Raw genomic sequence first — 5762 nt, forward strand, 5'->3', positions numbered from 1 at the left:
CCTTGTACTACATTATTAATGCATAGTAGTAGTGTTTAAGGAGTCATATGTACCCCTTTATTTGTTGGGTTTGACACGCCTAACAAAATAGTTGTCCAAATTTTCAAAATTCCAAAATATCAAATATAATAAAACATTTTGGATACATAATCTTTTATCGTTTTTTTTTTTTGTTATATCAAGTAATGTTTTTTTCTCCGAAAATATATCATATGTTAGTAAAATAATAAATTATATGAGTGAGCTTAATAAAACATTTAAGATAAATAAAGTATAATTACTTAATTTTAAAAGAAGAAAAATACTTTTAAATAGGGTAACCATTGAAAAAAGTATTTGATAAAAGTTTTTTTTGTCAAATAAAAGTTGGTGGACAAATAATACAAAAAAAATTAAATTAAAAAAGAAAAAAAAAACTTTTGAAATGTTAACCTCTAAAAACATCTTTAATGAGATGCTAACATATGTGTCAGGGTGGATAAAGGGAGGAAGGGAGGGGTAATTGTTAACATGGTTGGCAATCATGGAAAGAGGCATAAGTGTGTCACTGGAAAATCGAGATTTAGATTCGAGAGGACCGATTTAGGTTGATATCATGTTGGCATTGATAAAATGCACCAAACTTGTGATTGATGTCATTCATAATTTATATTACAAGAGTTTACATAAAATAAAATAAGGAAAAGACTAATACAAATAGCATCTTTCTTAGTTTGTAGTCTTCATAATATTTCTAAGATATTTTGTGAGATATACCTTAATACAGTGACACTCATGACTTATCGCTGAAAAACAACGTACATCATGTCGTGCTACCTGTCTCGACTCTCAACGCTGAAAGTCAGGTTTTTTTGTAGTGGCAAATGATACTACATTTGAAAATTTATATATGAAACAAAAAATATGAGTGTTCTTAGTTTATTATATAGTAACAGAAACTAATAATCAATTAATTGAGTTAATTAGAAATCCGATCAAGACTGTCGGTAGGAGAACACTATTTAGATATGTTTATTAATTTATTCCATCATAATTCACACAATTATTTAAATCGCACTTCAACTTCAGCAATAGGATTTGCGATATCCTATTATTTTTCCGTGATATCAAGATAAAAAGACAAACATTATATATATATATATATATATATATATATATATATATATACCAACGTTATTGATCTTTTATTTATCATTGAATACAATGTTATTTTCAGTGGTGGACGCAGACCTTTTTAGTAGGAGTGTCCCTCGTACTTCAAACAGGTGCACCTAATAGAAAAAACAAAAATTACACTACCTGCCGGAAATTGAGCAGTGGCCCGGGACCCCCAATGTTCCACTAAAGTCCGCCACTGGTTATTTTTTATCGACATGTGTATCATTTTTGAGGAATAAAACGATAAATTTGATATATTCATTAATGAATAGGCATAAAAATGATGCATTTATTCATAAGCAAGATGATTATGTTTTATTTTTATTATTTTTTTAATAAGATTGAAAGAGAATAGTAGATGAGAATTATGAAGGGTGTTGAGAGGTTGATCATAATTCTTGTCGATCATTATATTATTATCTGGAGGTTTTATACTGCGGAATAGACTTAGAAGTAAGAACTACCAAACCACACAATATCGGACTTTTTTTGTTAAGGTATTTTAATTGCAAGGAGTGGTATTAAAAGAAAATTTCCACAACCCGAAGCAAGCCAATTCTGCAATTCAAGAGACCCGAAGCAAGCCAATTATGCAATTCAAGAGAAACAGAAAACTCAATTTCAAATGTTTCTGTTCAATTAGGCCACTCGGAGTGGCTTTAGCAATAAGCTCGGTTAGCTCGGCGAACACCAGGCCGAGCCTTCGGCATGTCGAGCTCAACTCGACAACTTGGCTAAAACTTATCGATGAGAGAGGGTATTGGGTTTAAATGTTTGTGAACTTTGGAATGGTCTTTTGACCTTTTTTTTCAAGTATTTTTTCAAAAAATCCTCAATTTTTACCCTATATAAATACCAGTACATTTTCTATTTTATCTTGATTCACTATCTTCATTTTTTTTCATTCAAACAATACAATTTTTATGAAAAAATAGCTTTCTCTACCAATCCAAAAACTCAAAAAAAAAAAAAAAAATACCAAAGGAAACATCCAAAACCCAAACATCTCACATTCTTTACCAAATTTCGTTCAAAATCAAAACCAAAACGATCGGTCAATTTATTCTCTACCAAATTTACACTTTGGTGGTGTTTACTACCAATTTGAAACCCAAAACCAACCTCAATACCAAAATCAAACACAATACCAAAATCAACTTCGATTCCAAAACCATTCATAATTTTAAAGACAATTTCAATTTCAAAATCAACCACAAATGAACTTCTAATCTCAAATTGAAATTGACTTCAATCCATTTGATGATCTTTCCGACTCCACAATGAATTTTTAAACTCAATTCCAAACTAAAGGGGAACCCGACGTCCTCCCCTGAAACGGAATCGGAGCCGGAAAAGAATCCACCACAACCCCAAAAAAGTGGAAGGGTAACTCCAAAGCAATGGACATCGGCGGAAGAAAAGGCGTTAGCTCATGTGTGGGTGGATGTTTCTAAAGATCCGGTGGTCGGAAACAACTAAGATTGTCCAATTTTTTTCCGAAAAAATACACAACGTTTTCTCACGAAGATGAATCTTGGATAGTATCGAAAAAAAATTAAATTTATTCGAAGTGAAGAAATGTCAACAAAGTGGTGACAAAGTTTAATTGGGTGTTTTCGAGTGTCAAACGACAATGACAAAGTGGGGCAGACGACGTAACTATCTTGCAAAAAAAAGCTTTTGAAGTGTACTGGAATCAGAAATGAGCCAATTTCAAATTTATATATGTTTGGAATATTTTGAAATTGTCAAAAAAAAATGGCAAAAGGTCGACGCTTCTGAAACCTTTACGGGTGTTTCTTCTAAAAGAACCTAAATATCTGAAATGACGCATAGTCAATCGTCCGATGTGCATGTCAAGATTGACCTCAATGAGGATGGGCATTTTGAGGCTCCAAAAGTCACTCGTCCCATGAGAAGAGACCGAGGCCAACGAAAGGGTAAAGCGGCAGTAAGTGGTTCGGGAAATGACATCGACCAACTAGCAACCAAAATAGACAACTTGAATTCGTCTTTGGAATAACATTTGGTTGTCACTCAAGAGAAAGAAAAAAAAACGTGTCATGACTATCTTAACGAGAGACACTAGCACTCTCACGAGATGTGAAAATGAAATAACGATAAAAGCAAAATAGGTCACGAAAAAATATAACATCTAGGTTTCGTTATTTTATTTTCATGGTTTTGTTATTTAAATTTTTAGGTTTATAACTTCAAATTTTTTTTGGTGTGTTGTAATTATTTTTAAGTTTAATGAAATTTAAGATTTAAAAAAAATAATATGTTTGAAATGTTTATTTTCTATATTATTAATTTAAAAACAAAATAGCATGACAACTGTGACAACCCACAACATGTAAATGACAAATTTTGTCTAAAATATGGCAAAGCTGACGTGATGCCTACTTAGGACTGTAACAAATATGACATCACTCTCACCCATCTTTTAACTTTACATATTAGTTTGCCATTCGATTGTTGTCATATTTTAAATAACGAGATTTTCATGTTTGGGGTTCTTTTCAACTCTTTTGGGTGCAATTGTTCCATCCACTTTTAGAGTTTTTGGTGTTTTTTGTTTGCTTCTTGCGATCATCATAGCATAATATTGATGTGGCCGTTAACTCTCAAATCCTACAAGCAATTTGGCTGATGTTATATCCCATCCATAGGTCAATACAACGCACATTCTACAGCTAATATGGGCAAACATTCATTCCTCTTTTTGAATGTTTTTGTAAGTGTTAATTATCAGAAAGACATTATGTTTTTGTTATTTTTACAGGTTAAATATTAGAGTAAATTACACGAATGGTCCCTATGGTTTGGGATAATTTACGTGCTTGGCCCTAGCTTATTTTTTTTTTAACTTGGAAGGTCCTTACTATTCGTTTTGTTACGCGCTTGGTCCCTACTGTTTGTTTTTGTTACGCGTTTGGTCCCTGTGTTACCTAAAAATACTATTATTTAAATAGGGAAAAATGATGGAGTGGGTAAGGTAAAGTGAGGGGAGTAGGGTTGGGAGTGTGTTTATTTAAATAAATAAATAAATAAATAAATAAATGGCAAAATAGTCATTTTAGGGAAGACAATGACCAAACGCATAACAAAAACAAACAATATGGACCTTTCGAATTAAAAAAATAAGTTAGGGACCAAACGTGCAAATTACCCTAAACCATAGGGACCATTCGGGTAATTTACTCTAAATATTATTAGTAGGGTCCGGGGTGAATCCCGAGACAACCTTTTCCTTATTAGGTAATTTTGATCATTCCCTTCTCTAACAAAAACCCACAACTTTTCAAATTTTTATCTAGTAGCATCAAAATTAGTTATATAGTAGCTGTGAAAACTAAAAAACACATCTTCAAATTAACACGTGTTAATATAAATAGAAGGTGATTTCCACTTCGTAGCGGTCCGATTTTTTATTTTTTTCATGTTTATATATTTTGGTGTTTCTTTGGTTCTTTTTCTTGTTTGTTATTTTTATTTTGTGTGTGTATAATGTTTTGAGGAAATTAGAGTCGTATAGTAGAATATCGAAGGTGAGGGACCAAAAGCGTCAACTCCACAAACAAATCTGACAAAAACTTGAGGTGTCATATTTGGTGAATGCCAAGAACCAAAGTGGCAAACTGTTAAAACCTTTGTGGCTAGCAAAAGAGAATATCGAAAGTAGGGGACCAAAAAAGTCAATTCCAAAAACGAATGTTGTAAACAGTTTAGGAGGTAGGAAAAGTAGCAAAGTGTTGAAACTTTTGTGGCAAAACTTTGAAAAAGTCGAACACGGACCAAACGTGGCAACGTGTTCAAGATTTTATGGCAAAAGTTTGAAGAATAAAAATTATATTGTTCATAACCGTGTTACGAATTAATATAATATATTAATATTTTATTTTATATCAAAGATATTTTATTTTTAAAAAATAATCTACCCTAACCATGGTGATACCTATTGTCGGTTTAATTATAAAAAAACGTAACTTTTTCACCAAGCCATCCAATTTAACAATCTTTATTAATATGATAACCATATTTTTTTTCTTAATAAGTGTATTAAGCGATCACATACCACACTTGACCAAAGGGTTTTTGACCTAACGGTAAAGAGTGACTATCTCAAATGATAAGTCATAGGCTCAAGTCTCTTAGGAGACATATGTGGTATTTAGGGATAGTTAGGTATTTAAGAGTAGATTAGCTAGTTAGCCGTTTCAAAAAAAAACATACCACACTTCACATTGACTCAAAATACAAATGCAACATTTGTATTGAATCGTAGTTAACAAGACAATTATTTAAATACATTGAAAGGATAAATCATGGAAATCTCGAGGTAATAGAAGGTTATGGTGATGCAAATTAGATATCTAACATGCAACACTTATGTTGAATCATAGTTAACAAGACAATCATTCAAATACATTGAAAGGATAAATCATGAAAATCTCGAGGTAATAGAAAGGTGTAGTGATGTAAATTGGATATCTAACATAAAAGATTCCAAGTCTATGTTGAATCATAGTTAACAAGACAACCATTCAAATACATTGAAAGGATAAATCATGGAAATCTTGAGGTAATAGAAGGGTATAGTG

The sequence above is a fragment of the Lactuca serriola genome, chromosome 1, assembly GCF_051521515.1.
Source record: "Lactuca serriola cultivar US96UC23 chromosome 1, Lser_US96UC23_V15, whole genome shotgun sequence".
NCBI classification, from domain to species: Eukaryota; Viridiplantae; Streptophyta; class Magnoliopsida; order Asterales; family Asteraceae; genus Lactuca; species Lactuca serriola.